A 15,757-nucleotide genomic window follows, 5' to 3' on the forward strand; every position below is an offset into this window, starting at 1 on the left:
GAGGGTGAGCATCAGGCAAGGCTGATCAATGAGGGCATGAGATCCCGGAGTGAGCAGGAACTGGAAGGATTACAGGCTCCTATTACGTCATGCCACATTCAATTGGCATATTCCTCTTTACTTTCTTGGCTTCGAGTCCAGTCTTGTCTGCCAAATACTTACGTATTTTGCATAAGTTCATAAGTGATTTGAAAAAGTTTAAGTTAAAAGGTTGCAACCACACCGGTTGTCTCTTTTTCTTCCATTGCCCCCTCAGCCTGACGCTGCAGGAAGTGTGGGCTGAGTCGCAGACAGTTGCTCCTGTAGTTTCTCTTCCTGCCATGTGGTGGTGCTATTCTTCTAGTTATCTCGGCCATTGCTAGTCCAATATTTATTTTCGGTGAGTAATTTGTTTATCAGGAGGTTATTTTAATCTAATTTTGGCCATATTTGCTAGCGCACACTATCTGTGCTTCCCAGCGTTAGCAGCTTGCATGTCTTGAAGGAAATTAGCTGAAGATGGTCTCAGAGGCATTTGCGCGGCCATTATTTAAGGGAGGTGGGAGGAGGCAGGGTGAGTAGAGCCTGGGGTTAGAACAGCCAAGGGAATTTGCTGCTTTCCTAGTGGTGTTAGCATGACTGAGCACGATTGACCAAGGGCGGGAAGGGAGGGCATCTGAGTAGCAGTTCGCAGGCTCTCTCTGCTTGACAGCAGCAATGCTGGTCATTAGGGTCGCTAGTCTCCCAGAACCTTGTGACAACTTGTACAGGTCGTAGATTGGTTTGGAAGGACAAGAGTCTTCTAGTTCTGCACCCTCTGCAAGAGGCCCTTCTCCCAACTTGATGACATCTTTAATTAACTGCTACTGTAAGCTGCCTGTAAGCTTGGGAGTGGGGAGAGTCTGGAAAGAGAGCGACTCTATACCAGAGCTACCACAGCAGCACCCCCACACAGCTTGACTACGGTGATCAATAACTTGCTGGACACTTTGCTCACGTTTCACTGAACTCTTTGTCCTCATTTACATAATAATCATAGTACTATACCTGTTTTACGTGACAAGAAGATGTAGTTAGCAGAAAATAAAGATTTGCTGAGACCCCACATATGGCACAAGGAAAGCTAAACTTTACCTCAGTTGTGACTGCTTCCAAAGCAATCAAATTTTCGTATTTCTGCTAACCTTCAACATAGGAACCCTGGACTGTGGGTTGAGGCTGACTACATGATCTTAAACTTGGCCTTTGACACTGCATTTGAGTTCAGGTTGCCTTTCCGTAAGTGGAGGGTGAGAGGCAGGGCTGGATGCTTCTTTGCAACAGAATCTTACATTTTCATCACCGAAACCTAAGCGTGAATGTCACACATGCGGCAGGCACAATGGAGACCCCAGTTAATAACAGCTCATCTTCTCCCTCGCTTCTGACTCCGGATAGACACCAAGAAGCTTCCAGGGACGTTCCAGAGGGTCTGGAAGAAAACAACATCGAGAACTTCTGAAGGAATGTCTGCATGGGGTGTTTGGGAGCTTGACCTGTTGTTTGGAACTATAACTTAAAAATGGAGAGACATGATGCTTCTGTGGGAGGCTGGAAGAGTGTGCCACAATTCTCTAAGCAGTAAAATAATAATCATAATAATCATAATAATAATAACAACAATAACAGTAATAATAATGACAATAACGACGATAATGATAATAACTACCACCGCCACCACCTCTACCACCACCACCATCATCGTCACCATCATCATCACCATCATCATGTAGTGATATTTGACCCAGAGAAAGCAAAGCCAGATTCTTGTATCCATCAAGACCCAGTCCCGTCATTTTGGAGTCTCTTAGGATTAATGGGCCTAATTAAGCAATTGAACTGACCCTAAGTCATTGAGGACAGTGGGGTCGTTACCCAGTGTCAGGAAGGCAGGCTGGTGAAGCCTTTACTGTGATGGGCAAACTGTTAAGACCATCCAAGGTCTTAACAGAGCATGGTGCTGATGAGATGTTCCTGCTTGACACAAAGCTTGACTAAACCATCCTTGCTGGCGTGCCGCTGTTAAGTCGGGGTCAGTTCTTACACACAGGCATGTTCTCTTTTACCACCGAGGTCTCCAGGACTTTCCCTCTATTCTAACATTTGCCTGCAAGGCTGGGTCAAAGCGTCCCTTCGAAAAGACCGTAAAAGTGTCCAAGCTTCCAAGTCATGATGAAGAGGGCGTGTACCTGATATAATTGCATAAGTCAATCACCATAATGGCAAGATATGGTGGAGAACAGCGTTTACACAGTGGCCATGATTTTTGTTCTCATGGCACTGTGGGGTCAACTATAGAGAGACATGGTTATCGAGGTGGGCTGGTCTGTCCCTTCTAAAAATGACTAGTAACATAGTGAGGAGCTGGGAGAGCGAGCAGAGCAATTGCTCTTAATAAACTTTGGGAAAAGTCAATGCTAGTTTATTATTACTGCCATTGGAGGTTGAAGGAGTTGATGTTAAACAGGCGTAGGGCTTGTTCAAATTTAAATCGAGCTTGGTTCAATTTAAATTTGTCTCCCAAGATCTGTCCGTTGCATTCAATTGACACCTGCTTGTTTTTCCCAGAAGCCTATTCTGTGAAATGGCTAACAGAAAATAGTTGAGAGTTTGTGGACCACACTCTTTGTATTATAGCTACTTCCCTCTGCCCTGAGAGGGTCGAAGCAGCTATAGGCAACACATAAAGGAATAGCTATGGCCAGGTCCCCTAAAACTTTATAAAAATAGGCTGTGGGCAGTGGGCTGACCCCTACTTTAGACTGAGTGAGCCTCAGCCCTGGGGACTGTACTCCATTAATTTTTATTTCTTAAGCCATTAACTCTAATGTATTTTATACAGCAGGCACTCAGAACAAGCTATTTGAATAAGCCAAGGAATGAATAAACAAATGTATGCAAATCTGGTCCCCCTCTGTGCATCAACATGCACTTACTTTGCATTCATTTTGGGTACTCAGGGGTTAACGTCCAGGGTTGTGGAGTTGTAAACCCTTTAGATTTTAGAACTTGTATCATTCTGGCATAATTGATGGCTGGCTGTGGGTTGACAAAGATAAAGTATCACGAAGATTTAAAGGGATAGACAAAGAGATAAACATTCCCCAGCTCCAGAGCAATAGACCTGCTTCCTCATCCCATCCACGATTGACTCTACAATTATTTATTTATGTCAAGATGCACATCAGCTGGTTCCCAGAGATCCTAGAAGTAGCAGGTTACAAAGCATCCTTCATATATTACCTCACTTAATGCCTGCAATAATCCTGTAAGACAGGTAAATATTTAACAATTCCACAGCAGTGACTTTCAATGTGATTGATTTTTGTCCCCCGGAGGAACATTTATTGAGGCCAAGGACATTGTGACTGTCACATCTGTGGGAGGGTTACTCCTGGAAGTCATGGGGTCCACACCGATTTGCTATGAACATCCTACATGCTCAGGGTGGCCCCTATAATAAGTAATATCCAGTCCCAGATGTCCACAGAGGTTGAGAAAATCTTGCTCTCTGGAGGCTCAAAGAGGTTAGCTGAGCTCCTCATAGCTGTGTAATAGGCATTGAATGTGTTGGGAATAAAATATGCCCATTCATTTCATTCTAGAAGCCTTTGAATCTATTTTACAAAAGTAAATGATTTGGAATGACATCTTGGCAGAGATGTGTATATAAATGGATGACAGTGAAAGTTAGAGATGCCACTCCACCTGTTCCTTAGTTCTTGTCCCTAACCCCAGACCCCTGCTGGACCCTAAGTTCTTCCACATTTCCCAGAGTCATTATTATTTCTGGTGTGTGTGTGTGTGTGTGTGTGTGTGTGTGTGTGTGTGTGATGACGCTTCCATGTTTTGCTTGAGCAGGATGAGAGAAAGTCGACATGGGGTCGTAAAAGAGGTCCTGGTTAGTATAGTCCAGGTGGCAGGAGAGAGAGTAGAAATATTGATAGTTATTGGATCTGAGTTCAAAGGAATATGCAGAAGACTCACGGACTTGGAATTTCATAGTGATGTCACTGGAGGACAAGATGGACATCTCAAGCAGGCTAGAGGTGTGTGCTCTTTGCTCCTCTTCACCCACTGGAGTCTAGAGGCTCCATGAAGCGTGAGCTGAATCACCCGTCTGTAAGACCACACAGTTTGCTTCCTTGCAGTGCACAGTGCTCAACTGCATTATGGCCGGAAGCAGGAGGCGCTACACCACGCAGGTGCCTCATGAATCAATTGGCAGAGAGGGCAGGTGGAGGAAGCCTCAAGTTTCTTCCTTCCACGTTTAGATCCTGCCCTCTTCAAGTGTCATCCTCTGACGTGCTTACAATGGAAACAGCCAAGTGAAATGAGGGGCGGGCTTTTCCAGAGGGTCTCAGCAAGGGTATACATTATTCTTGGGGCTTGGTGAGTATTTTCTCAGCCTCTGAGAGAATAGGCTCAATGTGAAACTCTATGTGCATGGGAGTGTCCCTGAAGTTTCAAGGCAAAGCTGCTCATTCCTTGGGTTTTTCTTTTTCTTTTTGTAGAGATGACAGACAAGTGATGATGAAGGAGGGTGAGGAAACCCTAGCCTGATGGGGTTCTTCATGTTTTCATACCTTGCTTCAGTGGATCTCAGAATATGTGTGTGTATGAGAGAGAGAGAGAGAGAGAGAGAGAGAGAGAGAGAGAGAGAGAGAGAGAGAGGGAGGGAGGGAGAGAGAGAGAGAGAGATTGAGATTCAGAGACATGGAGAGACACGGGCACATAGAGACAGACACAGAGAGAGACAGACACAGAGACAGCCACACATGCACACACACAGAAACAGAGATACAGAGAGACACAGAAACATAGGCACAGACAGAGACAGTCACACACAGAAACATAGGCACACACAGAGACAGACACACACAGAGACAGACACACACAGAGACAAAGAGAGACAGAAATAGAATATCAGAGAGACAGACAGAGAGAGAGAGAGAGAGAGAGAGAGAGAGAGAGAGACAAACACAGACACAGAGAAAGACATTCACATTCCCTTACATACAGAGAGAGGGACAGAGAGACAGTGACACACAGACAGACAGAGACACAGACCCAGCCATAGACATACACACAGAGAGAAATAGAGAGACAGAGAGACACAAAGGCATATACAGAGAGACAGACACACAGAGGGACAGACACATAGAGGGACAGAGATAGGGAGATAGAGACAGACACAGTCATACATACAAAGAGGGCAGGGAAGAGAGACCCTTGCCCACCTTTCCAGGCATTTTCCTTTAACTTCTCCCCTTACTTTCCCTCCTGGCTTTTGCTTGCCCGCTTTTTCTTATTTTCACTCACCAAGTTTTGGCAACTTCCATTTGCTGTTCTCTCAAAATTTCTCAAAAAATATCCTATTTGCAGGTTCTGCCTCAGAACTCCTTATCATATGGGTCTTGGCCCTGGTGTCCATCTGCAAAGTCTTCCTTACCTGTCCCACACAGTCGTCAGAGAGTCACTCTTCTGCTACGCTGGCCACTGCCTGAAGTTCTGTGTCTGTCGGCACCTGCATTACTCCACTGCCGTCACACACATGCATGCCCCACGAGGCCTGGGACTTCAGCTTGTTTGTGGCTGTGTCTCTGGAGACAGCAATAGTGCCTGGGATATATTGGCATACCCCTGACAAACAAATGTTTGTCCAGTGGATTAATATAGCACCCGAGGTGTGTGGGCATGATTTTAGTTGGTAATTCATTGCCTAAAGCAGCAGCAAGATTTGGTTTTGAGGGGAAAGGTCTCTGTGTGTTTGTGTATGCAAAGTGAATCATCCAGGTTGCTGCCCATTGCTGAGAATGAACTGATTTTAGATATTTTTTAAAGCATCTACCGATGTCACTATGATCGTATTTTCTTGCACTGACAGAGAGGTGCATCAATATTCGCATGCTACTAAGAATAAAATCAATGCCACCAATGGCTATAGATGCACTCTCACTGGTAACATCTTACCTTTTGAAAAAAAAAACATGGAAAATGTGGTTTAGAATGAATAAAAGTATAAGGTAGGCCTCATGAGCCTACCATTCCAACCACTCAGGAAGCTACTGGAGGAATGTACATTCATGCCTCAGGACTTAGTGAGCCCCTGACACACACACACACACACACACACACACACACACACACACACACACACAGTGATTAAACACAAAGAAGAAAAAAAGTAAATTATGGTTTGGGACTATTGATTCGCTTAACTCCGTGAGGCAGAATTTTGAATCAGAGGGTTTCTGTTCTAATGGGCTTTTTGTCATGGAGTGCCGCATGGCTGCCAATCTCGCTGTGCCAGGCAGTGAGCATGGCGGACAGGAGAGAGGGCAGAACCTCTTCTTGTGCAGGAAGAGGAGGATGCAGACCCCAACGCTTAACTGAGAGAGTGAAGACCCCTCTGGTTTGGAGCTGTGTCATGGGAAGTTAGTCCTGAGTGTAGCTTCCACCTTAAAAGACAAACATTTAGATTCAAAATCACTTGGAAAAACTATGGGTGGCCTCCTCTCCATCGGAGCCACCATTCCTGCAACTAAGAGAAAGCGTCTTTAATTTTATGAAGGCAGGTGATGGGACGATGGGATTTACTTGAAACTAACACTCACCTTACAGTTAAGTTTACTGAGATGAAGCTATATTATGAAGAGAAAGAAGCATGTATAAATGGGGGAGGGCAACCATCCGCCTCTCCTCAAAGTCAATGCACTCACATTACATTCTGAACCCGACTTCAGGACTGGCCCCACTTAGCTTCTGGGTACTGGAAAGACCTCCAGACATTGTCTCGAGTGACCTGAATAATTATTGCCTACCTATTTGTGCCCATAACCCTTCCTGAATTTGCTTCTCACTAGTAGGTCTTAGGGAAGAAACGGGGCACATGGACGATGTGGGGAGAAGCACATTTCCTCTGCGACCCTTATGCTTTACCTCTAGCCTTCCAGGAACACTTTGTAAGAAGCTAGTTGTATTGGTAAGAGTTAAATGTTGTTCTGGATACAAAACGGGAAGCTAACTGGGGCACCAAGGGTTTGGAAATAGCTCAGTATGTCGGCTCTTTGGTCAGATGGGCAATTCCATTAGAACCCTAGAGATACCGTTAATAAACTCGGTGGACTTAAATAAGCCCTCGACGTGTCTCTGACTCTGCATCTTCATTTGTAAAGTTAGGAATATAATGCTTGTTCTGTAGCACTTCCATAAGACAAACGAGATGATCCGTGGGAAATGATTAGCTGACACTGAGCTCATAGGAAACATTCAACAAATAAATAGCTCCCTTTATACCTGGCAGTGTAGTGGGAAAGCAGGCCACTCACTGTTTTATAATGTGATTTGGAAGCCTTGGGAAAGGCTATTTTGTCCAGAAATATTTTCTAAATTGGCTCTCTGAGAAGATCATCATAAGTGGTCTATTGCAAAGGTGTACACAGTACATAGTAGAGGTAAGGACAGCCTTATCTTCAGCCTCCTAATGTTTCAGAATGGACAATTCTGGGTGGGATATCGCAGGGCTGGAGTGCTGGGGGTGGGGTGGGGTCAAAGTACATGTTTTAGTGTGAAGTATTTATTAGGACTGAGCAAATTTTGTGATATAATTGTTCCTGGTTCATAGAAAGTGAGGAGAAAGCTTGCAAGAAGATCTCAGATGGTACAGCGGGAATTTTGGGGGACTTGCTAAATGATTGTGTGCTCTTTGTTTTCTTTCCCAAGAAGGAAGAGCTTATACATGCTCAGAAAATGGACGTTTAGGGAGTTTCTGAACAAAGCATGAAGCATAGAGGTCTTTACAGGCAAGAATTTCCCATGATAGCATGTTAGAGTATGCAATGGAGCTGAACATGATTTCTCTTCCCAGAAGTGTCAGAAGGGCTCAAATCCTTGCATTTATTCATATATAAATGTAACATGTACATACACATATACAAGAAAGACATATATCTTACTACACTCAAGAGTGGGTTATGGTTTGACTGTGGAACATCTTCATGAAATTAAATGTTGGAACCTATGTGCCCAGTAGGAGTGTTTGGGAAATTTTAGGATGGAGGCCTCGCTTGATGAAGTAATTGATGGGATCATATCTTTGGTGGCTATCATATCCTGCCCCATCTAAATCCCTCTGCTTGCTCTCTGTTATGGTGAGCTGACTTCCTCTGTCACATATTCCCTGTGGTGATTATTGGCCTTGCTCTGTCACTACTTGTGCATTCAATTACTTCCCTGCTTCTTTGTGGAATGGGAATTTTAATACCAGGTCAACATATTTTTGGAAACTGTAACTTGTTCTTGGTCTTACATAGGGACTCCCATCTATGGATTTATCTCGATCCTCATGGGCTGCTCCTGAATTGGCAGCAGAGGCGTGAGGGAACACATCTAAACTGCACTTAAATCATAGTACTGAACAATGTAATGATGTAATGTCGTGTATGTGATGATGTAATTACATAGCTAGTAAACAGTAGAGCCAATGTTCATCCCCAAAAGCTATGTGACCCTCATGCTTCTGTTCTTGAATGGGGCTTTCAAAGGAATACATCACAGTGACACATTTGAGTCTGTGTTGTGCATAGGAACAGAGAGGCTGTTAGAATCATAAGCAGTGTCGATTGTGTTGTTGACGGCGATCTTCTCAGGTAGCAGGCATTGAGCAGTTAGTGTGTCTCTGGCATTAGATGGCTTGCCGTCTGATATTATCTCAATTACTTCTCTCAAACTAAGAGCCAAGAAGCTGTTGTTTGTTTTGTCTTTAAGATAAAAAGACTAAACAGTGGAGATGTGAAATAACATGCTCACTTGTGCACAGCTAGACTCTGGTGGAACCCAGCCTTGTTCAGGTCTCTAGGTAGACAGTTGTCAGAATGCACAGGGTCTTCACCAGGATCAAGACTGGCAAAGCAGCAACATATGTATCTGTGGAAGGCAATGATGAGTACAGAGGCTTACATTGACCTGTGTACCTCATTCCAGGATGTAGCTGCTAGGATCTCATGTGGTCCTCTGCTGCAGAGTACTACATTTCCTTTGCTGAAGGACCTTACTCTACATCTAAAGAAATGAGGCATTTTTAAGATAAGGGAATAAAGAATAGCAATGACAGACAACTCCCTTTTCCTCTGCCAAGTAAGAGGGCAGAGTGGCAGGATGCTTGTAGATGTACTAATCTGGGACCTGAAACATTCCTCACAAGCAGCTGCCACAGGCTCCAGATTCTCTAGGAGAAAGTCAATCCTTTGAGGCTTATAGGTCTCTAGGCTTTTCTGTTTAGAAGACAAATATCTTTGTAAGGATGGTTCTGCTCACCAATGCCTTCAGGGGCTAGGGAGATAATTCACTTTTAAAGGAGATGGGGTAAGACAAAAGGTGAGGTGGTTGCTATGGTAACATGCAGGCCTGCTTGCCCTGTGATTAAACATTGACAACATGGCATACACCAAAAGTCCACAGGCTACTCGACTGTAGCTCCAATCACAGGATTATTCTTCCCTTACACCCTTAATTATTTAAATGTATTGTAAAATATTTGGAGTAGAAATGTTAGAAGAATCTGAACAGGTTATCAGGACGACCAATAAACCCCTTCTTCGAAGCTAACTTAGTTAAGTACCATTGATACCTTAGCATAATTCTTTCTGGTTTATTTATTTATTCTTCTTACCTGAGTGGAAAAACTATACCAATGGGTGTCTCTACTACAGTAAATTATTTTAACTTCAATTAAGAATACTTTGAGTAAAAATAAGGATTCCCATAAACCCTGTTTCAGATTGGGAATTAGCTAGAAGTAAGGTCCCGAGAGGACACAACCCAGAGGGATGAGTAAAATGTAGAAAGGTAAATTGGAGTGGGAACACAAATGAATTACTTCTCTGCTGTTCAAGTATTCTACAATGGAAAATTGGCCAAAGATCCTTAGCTGTAGCTGGAGTGGCCAGCCAAATAACAGATACCCAGGAAGCAGCAAGATGCAAGGCTTCAGGACTTTTCACCCTACTTCCGTACTCCACTCTTGAAGCTTACCCCCTCTTTTTAGGAAATTAAAATAAATCTCTCTCTCTCTCTCTCTCTCTCTCTCTCTCTCTCTCTCCATTTTTACTTGCATGTATGCCTATATGCATACAATAGGAAATGATTTTTCAAAAAACACTTTCAGGAAGAAGCTGTTAATATAGTCAGACTATGGAATAGCACCAGCTTGGATAGGATTGGAAAGCTTAGAATCCCTCAGACTCTGAGCTCACTCAGAGCTGTATCTGAAAACTCACATTTTCTTCTGAATATTTTTCTACGCTGGGAAGTGGTGTTTTTCTCTCAGATCTCCCAGGAACTCATCTGAGCCACTGATCCCAGCGACCCTCACTTCATTCTTTGGCTCTTCTCCACTTTTGCTCTTCCAAAGTTTGACGAATCTCCACTTGTCGGCAGGTAGATGTGTATTGACTTTTACAAAACTTCCCAAACTATTCTCAGAGAAAGATTGACTGATGTAGGGTCAGTAAAGAAGGCTCTTAGTTTCTTTGGGTGTTAGTAAACATGGCAGCTTGTTGGGGATTAACAGGAAAACCCTGAATAAAATCATTGCTATTTGATAAGGGATTTTTCTCTAAGACAATTAAAGATTTTTTCTCCATTACCCACTTCTTTTCACCCAAAGAGAATAATGAATGAAGGTCATTTGTATAACGGATTATTGGTCACATTGTCTTAGAATAGATAAAAAGAAATGTCATCTACCCTCCACCGAGTACAGGATCCCAGTGTCCCATATTTGCCATTCTGACACTTTTCATCAAGAAATAGTGTCTTTTAATACCTCCTCATTTGTCCCCAATTTTCTTTTAAACACTGGATATAAGGTAGACTGGAACCATATTCAGGCAGCTAAGGACTCTAGCCAAGACCAGTGAAGGCAAGACATACTTTTGTTACAAAGGAATAATCCGTTAAAAGAAGCTTCGCGGGAGCTTTAAGCCTTTCACAAACAGATCACCGGGCATAAATCTCATCAGTCTCATTTCAGGGTCATGACTGCACGAAATGTTGTAAAAGGAAAAGCCAAAATAAAATCAACTCCTCACATGGGTCAAAATTCTCTGGGGTACTGAGTGAAGCCCTGCAATTTAAAATGTTATAAACAAGCAAAATAAAAGGTCTGTTAATATTATGACTAAAACCTCCATGGAATACGGAAGTGTATCTTTTCAAACACCCCTGTGTACTTACATGGTCTTGTGGAAAAATAATACTTGAAGCTGTAATTCTGCTCTTTTGACTAGAGCTCAGGGGAACTCCATCACACACATTTGGCTAGAAGCACATATTGTCTCATAAACCAGCATGAGTGGTTTCTATAATGCAGCCATGGAGCCTCAAGAGAAGGGCAAGATTTGAACATCTGTGGCAGTCACAGGGTCAGCCATCTAGGGCCCTACAGTGTGCCTCATTTGTAGAAGTTGGAAGACCACAGCCCTCTTGACACCTCCACACTCATTCACTCACCCTGTAGCCCAGGAAAGTTAATTTGAAAAATAGTGTAGACTAACTGTTGACAGAGTTATCTTGGATCTGTCCTTGGCCTTGTGTTTCTTCAGAGACAATTGGCAAGATATCTTGATAAACAGATTCATACAGTAGTCTCAGTGGATGTGACCAGGAAAGCTAAGACAGAGAAATCATAGTGTGGAGGACGGGAAGGCAGAACTCTTAAATGTCTATCAGCTATAGGGAAACCTCACAGAGTAACGCTTCACAATGAACTGTCTGCCTTGGCATGAACATCAGCGGTCATCTTGCTCTCTTCCCACAGCCCACATTGATGTTTAATAGTCTTTTTGTGAGAAGTTCCCTTCCTGTTCTGAGCCCTGCCTTCTGCCATAATTTCTTTGTAGTTTGGTCTTACAGTCCTCTCAAGAGGAGCCATAAACTCAGACAGACATTCATGAGGACAGTGCTGACCGGGGGAGGCTTGGTTGGCTGTGCCAAACAAGAGGGTATAACAGAACCTAACACAAGGTGTTACAGAAAGTTATTGGTTTCAGACCCAGAGAAAGGAGGGATGAACCATTGATCCTGAGAAAGAATCTGGATGTGTCAGGGAGTTCAGTGTGTGATGGGAAGAGAGCACATGAAGTGACCAACCTTCCAGAAAGGTCGTGGTCCATTTAAGGGCTTGCTCACAGAGGTTGTTGACTTACTCTTTCAAAGGCGTACGGCAGGAGGAGGACTTGTTTATATGATTTTGATGCAGTCCATTTGATCTGGCTGACTGTAGAATGAAGCACTGCTTTAGGGTCCGTGAGTTGAGGAACAAATACATCATGTTGGAATCATGCCTGGAGAGGAGAAGCTTTCATTCACTAGACCAGAGGAAGCAAATGTTGACATGGTAACCATGTAAACATGTGATTGTCTATAAACTGGTTTCTCTACTGTGGGGAAAGCACATAGCATGTCTCTTACACATGATAGCCTTTGAAGTACGGTGTCTTACCTGATCCTTTTCTCCATCCTTTTCTATCCTCTTGTAGAGACACAGAGAAGAATTGGAATGTGATGAGGATAGCCCCTCCTTTCCTTCTTCCTTCCACTATTCTTGTCTTCCCTTCTTCCTTTCTTCTCTTCCCCCATCTCTCTCTTTTCCCGGCCCAACATTATTTCCCTTTTTCTTCCTGAGAATAACTTACAGACACCCACATTTTCCAATAGTGAATTTATTAAGAAGTAAGAGATTTTTCTTATATAACCTCTATTTTAACAAAATCTAAAAATAAACTGTTGTGTAACTTTTCCCAGGGAGTTACAAACAAATGTCTGTTCTTCTCAGATAGGGAATGACAGACCAAAGAATTGATTCTATAGAAAGCCTATCTTGGGGAACCAATTAATTTTGGGATGTGACTTACAGGAGCTTGAATAATGGGTTACTTAAAAGAACAAAAGAAACTCTGGTGGTTACATCACTCAAACACCGCATCCCTGCATGGGTCATGACTCACAGACCAGCACAACTGACACTCCCTGCCCAGCTTGGAAGCAGGCGCTCTACTAAACAGACTTTGGTCCACAACTATTGCCTGTTTACCTAACTTTAGAGATGGGTATCTTGTCCATTTTGTGAGCTTCGTGAGCTTCCTGGCCCTTGAGAAGAGGTGTTCTCTGAGCCTTGGAGGAGGTAATGTGAATGTCTGCTTATTTTCTTCCATTTCTAGAAGCATTGAGCTACTATGTCATAGTAACAGTCACTTACTCTCAGCAGCATAACAGGTTATGAGTCTCTGAGGTAAGCACTGTCTGCTGCAAAGAAAAGGGACACTTCTCTCCATAACAGAGGCTGACAGCAGCGATGATCTATGGGCATTTAGAAGGCAGTTTGAAAGCTGGCTTCCTGGGTCTGACAGGCTCTAGGCCAGCACCCGTCACTTCTTTCTCAGCCACACCTGGCTGCTGAAAGGACCTATCACAGGAGAACAACTCCCATATGTATACCTCCTTGCAAGGTGAAATATGTGGCGTGTGCCTCATGAACATGACTTACATGCCAGGTTGAAGCATGAAGATTTGTCAGAGTCCCTCTTACCTTAAATTGTGCTTTACTGTGCAGGTTTGCAGAACCACTATGGCTCCAAACTAGTCTTGAGGTCCTTGTTGAATTGACTTCTTTATTTTTTTTAAACTCTTTAGGGAATACAAAGTTGTCTGGTCTAGTGAAATGGGCATCAGACAGAACCTGTCACCTAATTCCTTTAGTGACATCTGTCCATCCTCTCTTCCTATTCTTGGTATTCATAAGGACTTCACTCAGTAATAGTCAAGTATCACTAATGGTTTGCATGAGCCTGTCTGTGAGGGACCCTTGTATCACCGCATCTGAAATCTATGTCTCTAAAAGGGATGGGCAATTACATAGCTCAGTTACTCCACTTAGTACTCAGACTGATCCTTTCTGCCTCCATGTCTCTCAGCTTCACCAGCATGGCTGTGAGGGACTAGTCCATTGCTTTCTTAAAATTATTTCCCAATTCCAGCAGTTCAGAGTGAATGTTGCCTGATTATGGAAGCTTCCATGATAAAATCCCCATCGGCATGCATAGTCAAGGGTCTTGTTTTCTCTGTATCAAGGGTTGGACTGAAATAGCACCCTCTATCTTTTTGGCCTCACTCTTTTTCTTCTTGCTGTCTAATTCTTCCCATGGATTCCATGTTTGGGGATGCCAGGACCAGCTTGTTAGCAAGATCTCCCTTGTGTCCCACCAACCATAATAAATGGCAAGCAAACACCCCAATCCCATCTTAGCCTTTTCCACTCTTCATGCTAGCACTGGGGGTGGGGGGAGATCTACGCGTCTCTCTCCCATTGTAACTCCCCTATAATAGGAGTGAACTTCACTGCAGGCAGAATGTTCAGATGTGGTTTTATGCCGTATCATCTACAGATGCTACCACAGCCCTCCTTGGAGCTCTTCCAGTATGTATTATTTTCAGGTATTGATGTGTCATTTCTGCTCCATCAGTCATCTGGGTATATCTTCAAACCCATGCCTGACTCAGGATGAACCATCTTGTGTCACCCGGAGGAAGACAACTACCCTGTGATTTCCTCCAAGGGTGCGCACCCCTCAGATGACTTAGCATCAGTTACTTGTTTTATCAATCCATAGCAGGAGCCACACCGCAGCCACTCTAGCAAGGAGTCCCAGTGCATAGGGGAAAATAGCTGCACTGCATTGGGACTGTCCCCGTGGATGCCCCCACCGTCAGAAATATCAGACTCAGTTGCATGTGTTAATGCCAATAGCACGATCCATTCCACAGCTTCTTTCAGTATTATCTATGGCTCCGTCAAGCAGTCTTTGGGTGCCAGTTGTATTATGTGATTTTCCCTGTGGAGACGTGAATAAACATATATTCATCACAGAAAAGGGTACTGATGACAGACCAAAGAAAAGATTCTATTTAAGTCTGGCTTAGTGATACGAAAGAGGTTATTGTGGTTACTTTGTAAGGGCATGGTGAAAGGTTAGTTACTGAGATGTGTGTGACTCAGACAGCTGCCTCAAGTGGTATGAGCAATGACTCACGGAGATTATAGCTGTTCCCTTCAGAACTTGCAGGCAGCAGCTCCCAGAATCTCCTCTATCACTACAGTTCCTTACTGCTTATGCAGTCTTGGGAAAGGGTCTTGGGAATCTTGTGAGTTTCAAGAACTTCAAGTCTTATGGGCCTCCTTCCATGAGGGAAAGGGAGTGTTTCAGTCAGAAAGAAATAGCTACATAGCATAAACATCGACATGGTATTATGAAGTGATCTACAAACCTTACCCAAGTGTTAATCCCTGCTCCACAGATGGTTTTTTTCTAGCAAAAAGAAAAAAAACTGGCCAATTGTTTGGATTATAATTGCATATTGTTCTTAGGTATCATGTCTTTTTAGTCTTTTTCTGTCTCCATTCCGAGTCTTCCTCCCCTCCCCCGTTTTATGATCTTGACATTTGTGAACAATATAGGTCACATATCTTATAGCATTTACCTCACTATGAGTTTGCTGACTTCCCTAATGCTTAGATTAAGGTCACATGTTCTGCCAGGAGGACTACAGAAGTGATACTGTGTCCTTCTCGGATCATCATATAAGGGGACCTGTTACAACCCCATGTTCTATTACTACAAGTGCTAATTTTGATCATTTACTATGAATAACACCTGCCAGTTTCATATGATGAAAAGTT

General features: G+C 43.4%; 1 protein-coding gene across 4 annotated transcripts in view; it reads left to right on the plus strand.

The window, feature by feature from the left end:
- The window catches only part of Agbl1 (AGBL carboxypeptidase 1), a 906,807-nt gene that overhangs the window by 132,875 nt on the left and 758,175 nt on the right, over positions 1 to 15,757 (plus strand). The window lies entirely within an intron of this gene.

Source organism: Rattus norvegicus, chromosome 1 (genome assembly GCF_036323735.1).
Source record: "Rattus norvegicus strain BN/NHsdMcwi chromosome 1, GRCr8, whole genome shotgun sequence".
Lineage (NCBI taxonomy): Eukaryota > Metazoa > Chordata > Mammalia > Rodentia > Muridae > Rattus > Rattus norvegicus.